Source organism: Narcine bancroftii, unplaced genomic scaffold, assembly GCF_036971445.1.
Source record: "Narcine bancroftii isolate sNarBan1 unplaced genomic scaffold, sNarBan1.hap1 Scaffold_134, whole genome shotgun sequence".
Taxonomy (NCBI): domain Eukaryota; kingdom Metazoa; phylum Chordata; class Chondrichthyes; order Torpediniformes; family Narcinidae; genus Narcine; species Narcine bancroftii.
The window spans coordinates 186888-203256 of NW_027211869.1; the positions used below are offsets into that span (position 1 = coordinate 186888).

Below are 16369 nucleotides of genomic sequence, written 5' to 3' on the forward strand. Positions count from 1 at the left end.
TCTTAAATAATACAATTGACTCCGCCGCCACTATTTCTCCCGGAAGATCATTCCACACGGCTACCACTCTCTGAGTAAAGAAATTCCCCCTCATGTTACCTCTAAACCTCTGCCCCTTAATTCTTAACTCATGTCCTCTTGTTTTAATCTTTCCTCCTCTTAACGGAAATAGTCTATCCACATCCATTCTGTCTATCCCTTTCATAATCTTAAATACTTCTATCAAATCCCCTCTCAACCTTCTACGCTCCAAAGAATAAAGACCCAATCTGTCCAATCTCTCCCCATACTCCAGATGCTTAAACCCAGGCAACATTCTGGTAAACCTTCTCTGCACTCCCTCCACTCTGTTTATATCCTTCCTATATTTAGGCGACCAGAACTGCACACAGAACTCCAAATTAGGTCGCACCAACGTCTTATACAATCTCAACATTACCTCCCAACTCCTATATTCCATGCAATGATTGATAAAGGCCAGCATACTAAAAGCCTTCTTCACCACCCTATTCACGTGAGTTTCTACCTTCAGGGAACGATGTACCGTTACTCCTAAATCTTTCTGCTCTTCTGCATTCCTCAATGCTCTCCCATTTACCACGTATGTCCTATTCTGATTCTTCTTACCAAAATGAAGCACCTCACACTTATCAGCATTAAATTCCATCTGCCATTTTTCAGCCCACTTTTCTAAGCAGCCCAAATCCCTCTGCAATCCTGGAAAACCTTCTTCATTATCCACTATTCCACCTATCTTAGTATCGTCTGCATATTTACTAATCCAATTCACCACCCCATCATCTAGATCATTAATGTATATAACGAACAACAATGGGCCCAATACACATCCTTGAGGCTCACCACTGGTCACCGACCTCCAACCTGACAGACAATTATCCACTACCACCCCTTTCAGCCAATGTTCTCCCTTTCAGCCAATGTTCAATCCATTTGACTATCTTAAAATTTATACCTAAAGACTGCACCTTCCTAACTAACCTTCCTAACTAACCTTCCTAACTAACCTTCCTAACTAACCTTCCTAACTAACCTTCCTAACTAACCTTCCTAACTAACCTTCCTAACTAACCTTCCTAACTAACCTTCCTAACTAACCTTCCTAACTAACCTTCCTAACTAACCTTCCTAACTAACCTTCCTAACTAACCTTCCTAACTAACCTTCCTAACTAACCTTCCTAACTAACCTTCCTAACTAACCTTCCTAACTAACCTTCCTAACTAACCTTCCTAACTAACCTTCCTAACTAACCTTCCTAACTAACCTTCCTAACTAACCTTCCTAACTAACCTTCCTAACTAACCTTCCTAACTAACCTTCCTAACTAACCTTCCTAACTAACCTTCCTAACTAACCTTCCTAACTAACCTTCCTAACTAACCTTCCTAACTAACCTTCCTAACTAACCTTCCTAACTAACCTTCCTAACTAACCTTCCTAACTAACCTTCCTAACTAACCTTCCTAACTAACCTTCCTAACTAACCTTCCTAACTAACCTTCCTAACTAACCTTCCTAACTAACCTTCCTAACTAACCTTCCTAACTAACCTTCCTAACTAACCTTCCTAACTAACCTTCCTAACTAACCTTCCTAACTAACCTTCCTAACTAACCTTCCTAACTAACCTTCCTAACTAACCTTCCTAACTAACTAACCTTACAATGTAGGTAAGGGAAGTTGGCAAGTCAGATCCATAACTTCGGGATAATGATTGGCTCCAAGGGCTGGGTCAGTTGGGCTGGGGTGCGAATCAGGGCTGGGCGTGTGCCGCGGCTGGACGAGGAGCCAGCCTCCCTCTCCAGAGGGGCGGCACAGTGGTGACTCTGGAAATGCGCCGGGCCCTTCCTGTGGATTGTCCCAGCTGTGGTGCCTGTTGGCCCCCGCACGGGCGGGTGGCCTCGGCCCATGCCTTGCAGCTGACTTCGAAATGGTGCAGACCAGGGGAATCTGACTGTTTAATTAAAACAAAGCATCGCGAAGGCTGACGTGTGGCTTTGACGTGATGTGATTTCTGCTCAGTGCTTTGAATGTCAAAGCGATGAAATTCAACAAAGCGGTGGGAGTAACTATGAGTTGGCTGTGGTTTCACTAGATAGTAGGTAGGAACAGTGGGAATCTCATTCATCTATCATGTGTGTCACTAATTAAATGTTATTAGCCAAATGTCTCATCATCGTGGAGCCTGATCTTATTGTCAGTGTTGGTCAAGCTGCAGTAGTAATGAACATGGCTGTCCCCATACAAGAATGAATGTCGGTATCCAGGGAGGAGAAGATCCACAAATATGTGGAGCCCTCAACTGAACTTGCCATCCTTCAATTCTTGCTGAACATCGGCTGGGAGGTCAATCAGGTGAGGCATGAGCCAATCATAATTGGGTACCATGGGTTTTTAGCTCCACGCTCCTCATCTGTTTTCTAAATCAGCATGTTGAGGAACTGACGAGAGAACGATCCATTCTCGACTGGGTATTGAGTAACGGAGAAGGGTTAATTAGCAATCTTGTTGTGAGGAACCCCTTGGGCAAGAGTGACCACAATATGGTGGAATTCGTCATTAGGATGGAATGTGGACAAAGTTGATACGGATACAAAGGTTTTGAACTTGAAAAGGGGTAACTTTGATGATATGAGATGTAAATTAGCTAAAATAGATTGACAAATGGTACTTAAAGGACTAATGGTAGAAATGCAATGGCAGTTATTTAAGGATAGCTTGGAGCAAGTGCAGAAAACATACATCTCAGTTTGTAAATCGATGAGGGTAGAGCATCCGTGGCTAACAAGGGAGATACGAGAGAGTGTCAAATCCAAAGAAGGACCTTACAAATTAGCCAAAAAGAATAATCTCTGATGATTGGGAGAAATTCAGAGTTCTGCAGAGGAGAACAAAAGGATTAATTAGGAAAGGTAAAAGGGATTATGAGAGGAAGCTGGCAGGGAACATAAAAATGACTGTAAAAGCTTTTATAGATACGTTAGCACTCCGAGTCTCTCCCCTACAGGGTTGGCTGCTCTCTTCGGTTGGTGAATCTTGACTGCAGGCGAGTGCACCTTCGGACACGCCTCATTCAGCTGGAAAATGAGCTCAGTCATTTCTCGTTCGGTCGGGCATCCTGGCCAAGCTGCTTGACCTTTGGGATTCCATCCCTTTTTCAGAAGCTCATTGGTTCAGGAGTTGTACAAGTCAGTGGGCCGCAGTTGCAGCGCCATGCCGCCTTAGGGCACAGGGCACATACCACTTCAGCCGCCTCACATCATGCTTGCCTTCCTGGTTCATGAGTTGCACTCTGTTCAGAGGGTGGGCTTGTGGGGTGGGGAAAAAAGCAGACGAAAGAAGAAACTTCCAGCCAGAGGGACAGCACTTGGCTCATGAGTTGCAAGAAAATACTTGGGTTAACGGTTCAAATGTCAGGTGCAGATGTGGTTAACGAGTTGCCCACAGAAGACCATGGAGGTAAGAACATTCGGGTGAGGCAGGGATCACTAACCTCTGTCCATTGACCCAATTGCATTTTTGGTACGGGCACTCCGTACGAGTTGCCGATGGAAGCTCCAATGAGGGTCCGAGTTGCGGCGTCTTCAGTTGACCTACCGCAGGCCGTCCCACTGAAGTGAAAATTGCATTTTCTGCACAGGGGGATTGGCGGAATGTCCGGAGATTTTCGGGAACACGCTTTTTAGATGCACTTAGAGGTTTTGGAGGCGTGATGGCCACTCCTTGCAAAAACTGAGATGCCTTGAGGTAAGCTGGCAAAGAAGGCAGGCAAATGGCTCAGGAAAACAGAATGGCGAGGTTTTTGAGGGAAAATGTTAAAATTGTGGACTTGGTGTGAGGAAGAAGGCCAAATCACTGAGGTCCACAGAATGGCGAGGTTACTGAAAAAAAAAAGTTAAATTCTGGATAGTGCAATGTCTGAATTACCCCCTTGACAGAGATTGGCAAGGTTTTGGGGAAGTTGGTGTGAGGTAGACGAGAAAGAAGCAAGTGTCAGAGGCGCTGGCTATCACTGCCGGACGCATGAGAAGATAAAAATAAATTAGGACATCATGAAGCAAGATTATAGCTTTTAGAAGCATTAAACAGAAAAGAAGGAGAATTAAAAAAAGAAAACCACGGATGAACATAAGAATAATGAAAATAAAACAGTGAACGACGTAATTAATGCTTTTCTATATAAAGAAGATAATGAAGGTTTCCAGCGGGAACGAACAGACCTCAACAATTACGAGAACCAATGCTGAGTGTCCCTCCACTGTACAGTGATAATACACGGAGTGTGATCTCTGGCACAGAACAACTGTATCCATCACTGAAAGAGAGTGATTGTGAAGTTGGACGAAAACTGATACGAATTGGTCGCCTCGTCCAAACCCTCTGCCTGATGAAATTTCAGGAAACATTCTACAAGTATCATACCCTTTTACATCTTCTACCACAAGACAACGCAAGACCTCATCCTCTAACTGGAAAGATGGTTAACTATAGTCCAGATAAGGGAGAAATGTATCCTACGATTGCAATGCCTAATCCAGGAGGAGGCAATCCTGTATATGTATTCAGACCACGGACAGTTAAGGATGTTAAAAAAGCTACTGAAGGAATTGTCCATCCAAAAGAAAATTTTAACCGATGGCAATGAGATTTTAATAACAAGTCACTGCCGAGTTGGAACAAGCCATAAGATCAACTTTGGGATCTGACTGATGAAATTGGCCTATATGAAGATGAAAGTAAAGGATCCTTCCATTTGTTTGGAATAACTATAATTAACACAGTTTTAAACTACTCAGGTACATCACAAAAATCTTCCATTTGGTCTAACAATCCCATAAATATCAGAATTAATAACTCTAAATTCTTTACAAAACTTCAGAAACCATCCTCATTATTAATAACTCTAAATTCTTTACAAAACTTCAGAGAGAAACCATCCTCATTATTTGGTAAAGACATCAATATATCATATATATCTGTAACTGTAAAAAGATTTGTTAATTAAGCCTTCTCTTCAATATTTGATTGTGGCAAAGTAATTTGTGACAGATGTTCATCTATTTTATATCTATCTTTCATCCGATTAGTAAAAATTCTCAAAAATTCATATAAACATTATTAATGGCTTGTGTTTTATAAGATGACCCGAATCTTCTTTTATAGCTGTAATTGTTCTCGATAATTATTCAGTCTTCAATTGCCATGCTAAAACTTTATGTGCTCCATCTCCCAACACAATATTTTTGTCGGGTTTGCCTTGAATCTTTCTCCATTTTCTATGTTTGTATTGTATTAAGTTTCAATGTTTTGTAATCCAAAATTCTTCATTTCTCATCATTTACTTGAATTTTTTCAATTTTTTTTCCATCTGTATCATTTCATTTTCCAAATGAAAAACTTCAGGCAATTATTCTTTTTTTAACCTTAACCGTATAAAATATTATTGGTCCTCTTAAATAAGCCTTCAAAGAATCCCAAACCACAAACCTCCTGGTTACAGAATGTTCATTAAGATCTTAAAAATTTATCTGTGGTCTTATAAATTCACAAAAATCTTGCCTTTTTAACAATGCAGCATTAAACCTCCATCTATAACCTATATTTTGTTCTCCTTCCAATTCAATTTGGCATAACTAATGGTGAATGATCAGACAACATCCTTGCTTGATATTGAATATTTTGAACTCTTGCAGATGAGAAGATTAAAAAACATATAAAATGAATAATCTCCAACATCAGGATATATTCTCCTCCAACTCTCTACAAGTTTCATTTCATTCACAAGATGCTTCACAACTTTAACTATCTTATTTTTAACCCTGATTCCTCCTAATTTGTGCAATGTCGAATCAAAAGGTAAAATTAAAGTCTCCTCCCATAATTATTTCCCCCTTTGCATTAGCTAACTGCACAAAACATCCCATATAAATTTTCCATCAACTATATTCAGTGCATATATATTCAAACTCCAATATTCATAATAAATTTTACAATTTAGCATCACATATCACTCCACTTTAATCAATAATTATATCCAATATTTTAAATGCTAAATTTTTATTTATTAATATCGCTACTCCTCTAGCTTTAGAATTAAATGAAGATAACAATACCCTTCCTACCCATTCTCTCTTTAATTTCACATGTTCTATTTCCATTAGAGTTTCTTGTAAAAAAAAAGCTATATCTACATTAGTTTTTTTTTAAATATGTACCTCAATAGGCTTTTTCTCTATTGGATTCTGAATTCTGTTAACATTAATACTAATAAAAGACAATTTCCCTACCATTTCACACCAAAATTAAAGCATTTGTTCATCCAGCATCCCCCTTTCTCTCCCCACAACCCTCTCTATGTAATATACTATAGCACTTAAAAAGAGAAAAAAACAAGAAGAAAAAAATTAAGGAGAAACCCCAGAGGCGCATGATGTTAAGGCATCTCTGCTCCCTTGATTGGTGCCCATGACTCCGCAGTGGTCAGCGTCATATTCCCCACTAACTCACTTGAAATACCATACCATCTCTTATAATAGTCTTAAATAAACCTTATAATCTATTAAGCTTAGATAGATCATGCACATTATAGGTTAAACCTTCCTCCCCCTTTAAGCCGAATGATTCATCAACATAAGTGCTGCTCGATGCACCAGTCCTGGAAGAGCAATCGATGTATTTGGGGCTCCAATCAGCAGGACTGGAGGTGTGATAAATATGCTCGGAGCTCCAAGCAGTGGTGCCAGAGAAACGAATAGTGGCCTGTCCCAAATCATCAGAGTGGAGCAGGGTCTGAAAGGGACAGAACCTGGTGGCTGCAGCAGCAGCTCCCCAAGGGGACAGGCTGCTACTGAAGCCTGGGGAAAAGGATCCATCCCCCCGGTGTTACACAGTGACAGACCAGTCACCACCAACAACATACCCTGGTGTTACACAGGGACAGACCCATCCCCACCAGCTGCGTACCCCAGTGTTACAGGGACAGACAATGGGGAGAGCAAATGGCACGAAACCCCACGTTAGGCACAATAGTGCCACCTGGTGTCGGAGTGAGCAAACTGGACCGACATCTGCAGTGGAAGTCTTGTCTGTACCGTGGGGTGTTGCAGTTTACTCACACTGACACCAGGTGGTGGTGTTTCCCATTTCCTCCTTCATGCAGGACCACCCCTCTCCCCCAATAGCCACCACCACCCCATACCCCAGCTGATTAAATAATTTTTATTAAACTTGGTTTAAATGAACGTGCATGATACAGACTTCCATTGTGTTGGGTCATTGACTGGAAGTTGATGTTTTTTGTGACCAGAACTAAACCGTAGGAACTATTATTATTGAGCCCTTGGGAACATCATTCCATCTAAAGCAGCTCCTTCCAAAAACGTAGCAACAACGTTGAGTGAGGAGCGGCTGTACATTCGCATGGATTCACCATTCTGGTACAACTCAACTCCTCCGGTCCCAGCAACATCCTGTCAGATCTCAGCACTCCTTCATCCATATCAATTCTGCAGTTAGGTGATCAAAAATTCACACAATACTCCCAATTTGGCATCAATGTCGTATACAGCTTCGCCATCATGTCCCAAGTCCTCTGCTCAATACTTTAATCAAGTCACTGCTAAGGCATTAAGAATGTCTGCCTCTGAAAGCACTTTCAAGGAATTGGGCGTCTGCGATCCCAAATCAGGCAAGTTAATGCAGTTGGTGTTTTCCCTCCAGAGAGGATAAGGTGACATCAACGTCAACAAGAGACATAGTTGGGGCTGCAGAGCCAGCAACTTTTAACCAGCACAGAAGCAGCAAAAACCAGAAGACGCCTGTAGAAAGTGAAGGGAGAGAAGTTTAGGGATATGTTTTTAAATATATAAGCACAGCAGTGAGTGCCTGGAATTCCTTACCAGAAGTGATGGGGAAGTCTGGAACATTACAGACATTTCAAAGACTGACGCAGGGAAATGGATGCAAGAAGAAAAAAAGGGTGTTGGAGGAAGGAAAGGGTGTGATTGTGGAGTAGGTTTGTACAGTTCAGCAGGACATGAGCCAAAGGCCCTGCACAGGGCTGTTTTCTGTTCTAGGCTTTAATCTCTGCCGCTCAAACAGTTTAAGTAACAAAGCCTGCATCACACCTCGAGTCTACTCCGTTCCACCACATATTTTACTGCAGATATTGGACCTCCATGCACCAATAGACAAAAAAAACAGTAAACATCACAGGGTAAAGGCAGCAGTTATCACAACACAGTTCCAGCACCATCAGCCCAGGGTTGAATCCAGCACTGACTACAAGAAGTTGGTGCATTCTCCCTGCATCTGCGTGGATTTCCTCTGGCGCACCAGTTTCCTCCCATTCTCCACGCTCAGTATTCATGATGCAGTAGTCAACTGGGTTTGACATTGGCTCTACCTGAGAAGCCAGAGTGGTAGTGCACAATTACTTCAGACTGGAGGCCTGTGACTAGTGGTGTGCCTCAGGGGATGACACTAAGATTGGAGACATTGTGGACAGTGAGGAAGGTTTTCAAATCTTGCAGAGGGATCTGGACCAGCTGGATAAATGAGCAGATGGAATTTAACCCGGACAAGTGTGAGGAGCTGCATTTTGGAAGGACAAACCATGAAAGGACGTACATGGTAAATGGTCGGGCACTGAGGAGTGCAGTAGAACAGAGGGCTCTGGGAATACAGCTACATAACTCCCTGAAAGTGGCGTCACAGGTGGTCAGGGTTGTAAAGAGAGCTTTTGGCATTTTCGTCTTCATAAATCAAAGTATTGTTTCATAGCTTGCAAGAAATTGGTGAGGCCAAATTTGGAGTTTCGATCACCCAACTACTTCAAAAATATACATTATCAGTAAGAAATACAAAGTGCAAGTATATTTACTAGGATGATGCCCAGACTTCAGGAACTTGGCTCCAGGGAAAGGTTAAACAGGTTAGGACTCTATTCTCTGGAGGGTAGAAGAATGAGGGAGGTATTTAAAATTATGAGAGGGATAGACAATAAATGTAGGTATGCTTTTTATCCACTAAGAGACAAACTTAGTTTAGGGTGAAATGGGAAAGTTTTGATGGAAAAAAATTAGACGACGTTTCTTCAGAAAGTGGAGCGAGCTGCCAGGTAGCGTGGTGAATGTGGGTCAATTTTAACATTTTAGAATTTGGACAAGTACATGCTTGCGAGGGGTTCGATGGGCTATGGACTGGGTGCAGGTCAGTGGCACAGGGCAGAATAATAGTTCAGCACAGACTAAGGGCCCATTCATTTCTCTGCTGTAGTTTTTTAAGGTTCTATGGAGGATTTGGGCAGCACAGGTTCAAGGTGTGGAAGGGCCTGTTATTGTACTGCAGGTATAAAGTTAAAGATTTAATACATAGACGAATCTATTGGCTCCACCTCATGTTTGTCTCTTTTCAAACTAAGGATTTTTAAATGTTGTATTGATAGGACCGTAATGCACAGAACTCCCCACCCAATTCTGATTGGAGACCCTGGTTTGGATCCTCCAGACAGTATTCAGATAGATTCACAAAAGGGGGTGGAAGATGTGTGCTCATGTATGTGAGTATCACACTGGATCCGACTGAAGACAGACACCCACCATGTACGAGACATGCAGCGGGGCTAGCAAAAATTTTACAAAAGGTGGCACACAGTGATGGGACATGCCCTGACTGTATTAACAACACATCGTATTGTAGCATTTGTGAGCTCGACAGCGTTTACAATGACGTCGCTGAGGCAGACAAGACTGGAAAAGATTTTGAATGCTCCAAATATTACGTTTACCCATGAAGGCATTAACATGGCAGACAATATGGGAGAGGGAGAGCCACACTGTTGTGAAAAGAGGGTACTAAGGGATATTAAAATAAGACCTGATTTATAGACTACACCTATGAGAGAACCAAATGAAACCTTATTTACAGATGGTTGTTGTTACAGAAACCCCACGGATGGATTAAAAGCCGCCTATGCGGTAGTACGGAAAACTACAGAAGGATTTGAAGAAATTATTACAGGGACAGTAAGAGGGAAGGAGTCAGCACAACTGGCTGAACTACAGGGAATGATAGCAGCATTCGAATGGGCAGAAGGAAAGGAGGTAAATATATATATATATATACACACATATATACATACATATATATATACACATATATATATACATATATATATACACATATATATATATACATATATATATACACATATATATATACATATATATACACACAGATTCGGCATATGTGGTAGGGACAATACAGGTTGAGCTTAGTCAATGGATTAGAAGTGGGTTTTTAACAGCAGCAAGGACCCCAATTAAACACGAGAAGGATGTTAGGAAATTGGCTGAGGCCCTCCTGAAACCAGGGCAGTAGCAGTCATTAAATGTAAGGGGAAATCAGGAAGTGGATACGGCCGCAAAAAGAGCAGCAGGGTACGGACCTCAGTTTATTATGATGCAGGCAGAGAGAACGGCACATGACTTATTGCCACCTTGTGAGGTAGGAGTAATAATTCAGGAACAGGCGAAGGCATCACCCCAGGAAATGATGGTATGGAAAGAAAGGGGGGCAACCGAAGATCAGGGACTGTGGAGATCAATGGACGGTAGGCCAGTATTACCATCTGGACTCATGAAACCCCTACTGGAGGAGGCGCATGGGTTAACCCACTGTGGGAAGAAACAGATGATAAGGTATTTGATACATTGGTGGCATCACTTCCTGCCGGCGATGGTGGAGAATCATATCAGAGAGTGTAAGGTATGTATGAAATATAATGTCAAGGCGACTGTGAAACCTCACGAAGGACAGTTTCCGTTGCCTAAGTTACCAGGGCAGGAAATTGTAATTGATTACACGGACATGATAGAGAGGGCAAGGGGATATCGATACCTCTTAGTAGCAGTAGATTTGTACACAGGTTGGCCGGAAGCAATCCCTGCCAAAAGAGAAGATGCAAAGACGGTAATTAAGTTCCTAATCAACCAGTATATTCCTATACACGGATTTCCTTGGAAGATTAGGTCAGATAATGGGAGACATTTTAAGAGTAAAGATTTACAGGAGGTAGAAGCGATGTTTGGGTTAAAACATGCCTTTGGAATGGTATCATCCACAATCCCAAGGGAAAGTGGAGAGAATGAACCAAACAATAAAAGGTAAGATCGGGAAAGTGCAGGCATGGACCAAATTAAATTGGGTGGATGCGCTGCCCCTGGCATTGATGTCAATAAGGAGTTCAGTAAGTTCTGTGACAGGATTTACTCCGTATGAACTAAAAACTATTTACTTCAATTATATTGTTTTCGGGAAATATTAATGCAATTAAGTAACAGCCACAGTATGTAGAAAAGTTGGCTGATTATAGTATATGCAGAATACAAAGAGAGAAAATACTTTCATGCCCAAGGTTACACTGCTAATTGTAAAGCACAAGACCAGAGAGAAAACATCAAAAACACACATGGGAGTAACAGGATAGCAGATAGGAGAAGTTAGACAGGATGTGGTTGGAGGAACCATAGGGACAGTGATTTATTCTGAAACAGGCCAGTGACAGGAAGATAAGTGTATTGCAAGGATAAGTGATAAGAGTACCATGACTGAGAATGTCAGAGACAAATAAAATGGATAAACTAATTTAGTAGGAATGATAAGTCATAAGGATACACGGGAGGTGTTGATTAGAACAGAAGACTATGGCCAGACGAGAACAAAGAAATAATTAGAAATATCTGGGGTATGAATTGACTTCTGATCAAAACAACAGGACGTTCTGGCCTTGGGGATTAAGATAGGAGGTCTACACCATAGAAAATTGCAGAGCAGGAAATTGCTTGAGATAAATCTTATGCAAGGAGTCTATCAAAGAAAGCCAACTCTTGGTCAATGTAACAATGTTGATCTATATAAACAGAAGAGACTGGACAGTAGGAGTCAGTCTTGGGGAATAGCTCACCGAGCAGGTGACCTATGAAACTAACGACTGAACCAGAGCTTTATTAAGCTTTATTCTCGTAATATGTAATAAACTGATTGTGAAACCGAATACCTTCTCCTATCACTTCATTCAACGAGCACGCTGGACTCAGACGACACATAGACCAAATTGAGGGTAGGGTAAAGCCAGAGTCCGACAATTCACAAGCAACATTTCAGGCTTGAACCCCAGGGAGAGTATCGGCACTATATAAAGTTCACCGCTTAACCTGCTGAGCTTCTCCAGCATTTGCATCCTTACAGAATTTGTTGACTTACTATGTTTGAACAGAGAAGAATTGACATCAGGACATTTCACCCCTTAACTGTTGATCCACACAGACAAAAACTTTAAATGTGGGTTTACAGAACAGTAACAGGTCATAAACCTTGACCACACCAATTCACCTTCACTTCCCACATTGTGAAGGGCAAGAGAAAACACTTGTGAGAGATAATGGAATATGGGAAGTTAGTCAATTGCTAAATAGGAATGAATTAGGATGGGGTGAAGGGATAATGGAATAAGGGAAGTCAAGCAAGTGCTAAATAGGAATGAATTATGATGGGTTGAATAAGGGTGGAGAAAGAATGGAGTGTGAGGAAGGGTTAAGCAAGTATAATAGAATAGGGGTCATAGCAAGTAGATAGATTTAGCAAGTCCTGGGGGTTGAGATTTATGAATAAGAACAAAGACATGACATTTCCTGGTAAACAAGTATACACAGAAAGGCACACAAAGGCAGAATTACCCAATGCCAAACCAATCCAGGAGGCAAAAGAATGTTAAGGGGGGAGGTACCTCTATACTGAAATAGAATGTATAAAAAGTTGGGTAAGCGCCAGTATGTGTGTGTATTCCCAGGGTAAGGGGAAGCACCCAACTTTGCACTGTTGTAAAATAAATGTTCTTTGTTCTCAATTTTTGTCTTGAGTGAAATCTGTGAAGGCACCTCTGCTTCTCACAACTTGGGGACTCGTCCAGGATCACACTCCCTCCACTGACAGAGCACTTGACCACGGGGGTAGGTGCACCCCGGCTGATTCAACTGGACTCCCAGACGACGGGTAGCTGGTCAGTGGACGAAGCGAGTGATATCCAAGAAGAGGCATTGAGAACAAACGATGGGAGGACATTAAGGAAGCGCGCTAGGAATAGCTACTGGATTCCGGTAAGAGGAATTGAACTTTCCTGCCAATATGGGAGGAGGAAGTAGCAAGAGAAGAAGTCCTAAAGAAGGACGGGAGGATAAAATACTGAAACATAGTCCGTTAGGACTAATGTTATCCAATTGGAGTGCGGGAAAAACCTGTGGGAAGGATAAGCAGACCATGGTCAGGTATTGTCAGGAATGGGTTAAGAATCCGATAAAAGGGAGTTCAGTTTATTGGCCAAAGTTCGGATCCAACGATGACTGGGTGTGTCAGGCATTGAACATCTGGCTCTACCAAAATCAAGGAGACAATACCGGGAGTAGGGAATATGCAGACTGTTGGCTTAGTGAATTGTTTAATCAGATGATACTGGACGAGAAGAAATTTTGAGGTTATCCGAGGTTAAATACTTAGGTCATTTGGTTAGTCAAGGAATTAGGAAGATAAGTCCAGAGAGAATACGCGGTCATGCTGAAGAACTTAGGAAATTCCTTGGTTTGGTGGGATACTGTAGGATTAGGATTGAGAATTATTCCAGCCTGGTCAAATTTCTTTATGATAAACTTGCGACTCTAGGGGGTGAAACTGTTGTCTGGGCGGAGGGGGAGATTAAAGATTTTGATATGGTGAAACAGCGTCTTACTAATGCCCCAGTTTTGGCCTTACCCGACCTAAATAAGCCATTTTACCTATTTTCTTTTCTTTGGCTTGGCTTCGCGGACGAAGATTTATGGAGGGGGTAAAAAGTCCACGTCAGCTGCAGGCTCGTTTGTGGCTGACAAGTCCGATGCGGGACAGGCAGACACGATTGCAGCGGTTGCAGGGGAAAATTGGTTGGTTGGGGTTGGGTGTTGGGTTTTTCCTCCTTTGCCTTTTGTCAGTGAGGTAGGCTCTGCGGTCTTCTTCAAAGGAGGTTGCTGCCCGCCAAATATACCAATGCGAAAGACGGTGTGGCCATGGGAGTATTAACACAAGACCGAGGAGGCTTTAGACAACCAGTTGCCTTTCTATCAAAGATTTTAAATCCTGTTTGTCGTGGTTGGCCAGAATGTGTGCAAGCAATTGCGGCCACTGCCATTCTAGTAGAGGAAGGATGCAAAATTACATTTGGTGCCCCGATGACAGTTCACACCCCTCACACAGTCCGCACCATTCTTTTACAACGTGCTGGAAGGTGGCTTACCGATTCCAGAATTTTAAAGTATGAAGCAATTCTTATGGATAGGGATGATTTGACAATGATTACAAATAAAGATCAGAATCCAGCCGCCTTCTTGGTTTCTCCAGATTCTGATACTGTCTCCAAGGATTTAGAGCATTTATGCTTAGAAGTGATAGATTTACAGACAAAAATGTAGAGATGATTTAAGCGATGGATCTTCCCGCTGCATTGATGGTATTCGTTACAGCAGGTATAGTGTAGGGAATGAAGGAGTTGTGATTGAGGCCGGTCGTCTTCCCGGTCATTGGTTGGCCCAATCCTGTGAATTGTATGCCCTCTGTAGAGCTCTCCGGGGTCTAAAGGGAAAGGTGGGCACAATCTATACTGACTCCAAGTATGCTTTTGGTGTAGTACACACACCTTCAGAAAGATTTGGAAAGAGCGTGGAATGATAACTGGGAAAGGACAAAAGTTGATCCATGAGAACTTAATTGTTCAATCCTTAGATGCTCTTATGTTACCTTAGGAGACAGCTGTAGTTCATGTACGAGGCCATCAAATTATTGACTGTCCTGAAGCCCAGGGTAACAGATGAGCAGATGAAGCTGCCAAACAGGCTGCATTAACAAAAATAAGAGATGCAGCTGTTACTCCCCATCCCTCATGAGATTCAAAAGACTCCCATCTTCTAACAGGAGGAAGAGATTTATATGAAAGACTAGGGAATGCGTCAAACTGCAGATGGGTTATGATGGACGGCAGAGGGACGTCAAGTCCTGAATAAAGCCTTGGCTCGTCAGATTATTGATCAGCTCCACCAGCATACACACTGGGGAACACAGGCACTTGTTAACGCCTTTGTATGGTCCTTTAATTTTTCTGGAATATACACCTTAGCCAAACAGAGTACTCAGGGATGTTCAATTTGTCAGTGAGTGAATAAGAAAGTAATGCGCTATGTAATGCCTGGGGGGGGGGGGGGGGTCGCGATATAGCCGTACGCCCGTTTCAACGAGTACAGGTTGACCTCATGTAATTACCCAAGATAGGGGTCTATAAATATCTCCTAGCAATGATGGATCATTTTACTCGTTGGGTTGAGGCTTTCCCAACCCCTAATGATCGTGCTAACACCGTTATTCGGATATTACCTGAGGCTATTATTCCACGCTACGGTATTGTGCAAACTATTGATTCAAATTGAGGTATATTTTTACCTCTCAGGTACTCTAGGGGGTGTGTAAAATCTTGGGAATAGATTGGCAGTTACATACCTCATGGCACCCCCAGAGTTCAGGCCGAGTCGAGCAGATGAATCAGACCCTGAAAAACCAACTCACTCGACTTCATTAGGAAACTGGCCTCTCCTGGATTAAATGCTTACCCTTAGCTTTAATCAGGATCCGCACAGCTCCCCGTAAGGACCTTGCGGTCTCACCATATGAGATGATGTTCGGTCTTCCTTACATGGGATTCCACACCGATTCCCCTACCCCTGAGGCGAATGACCAATATATATCTAAATATTTACAGGGACTTTCCACTTCTTTATATGACTTAAAACAGAAGGGTTTATTAGCTCAAAACCCACCCCTGGACTATCCCATTCATTCCATTAAAGCTGGTGCTTGGGTATATGTAAAAGCGTGGCAAGACCATAAACTAGAACCTATATGGGACGGTCCTTATTGTGTACTTCTGATTACAGACACTGCAGTACGAACAAAAGAAAAGGGATGGACTCACGTATAACACATTAAGCGTGCTAATCCACAGACTAAGGACGTTGATAATATCCCCTCCACCTGGCATGCAGTTTCGCATCCTTCTGGTCTGAAAGTTACGCTCCGCCGACAAAAATTGTTGTAATGTTATTTTTATTATTTGCAGTATTGTTTTCCTGCTGGTTCCCAATTTTTGGGAAACCATCCAATTGTACACAATGTATCAAGTCCTCCTGGAATAGGGGCAGCAGAGGTGATAGTTACTTTGAAGAATTGACAAGTTTACCTTTAGAATGCAGACAGGGCACGGGTATAGAGTGTA

The 16369-nt window shown here is 42.2% G+C and overlaps 1 long non-coding RNA gene across 1 annotated transcript; it reads left to right on the top strand.

Moving 5' to 3' along the window:
• Positions 1–9951: 9951 nt before the first annotated feature.
• Positions 9952–16074, top strand: LOC138750393 (uncharacterized). The gene is made up of 3 exons (XR_011349308.1): positions 9952–10124; positions 12942–13178; positions 16032–16074. It is a non-coding gene; the product is annotated as an uncharacterized lncRNA (long non-coding RNA).
• The last annotated feature ends 295 nt before the right edge of the window (positions 16075–16369 follow it).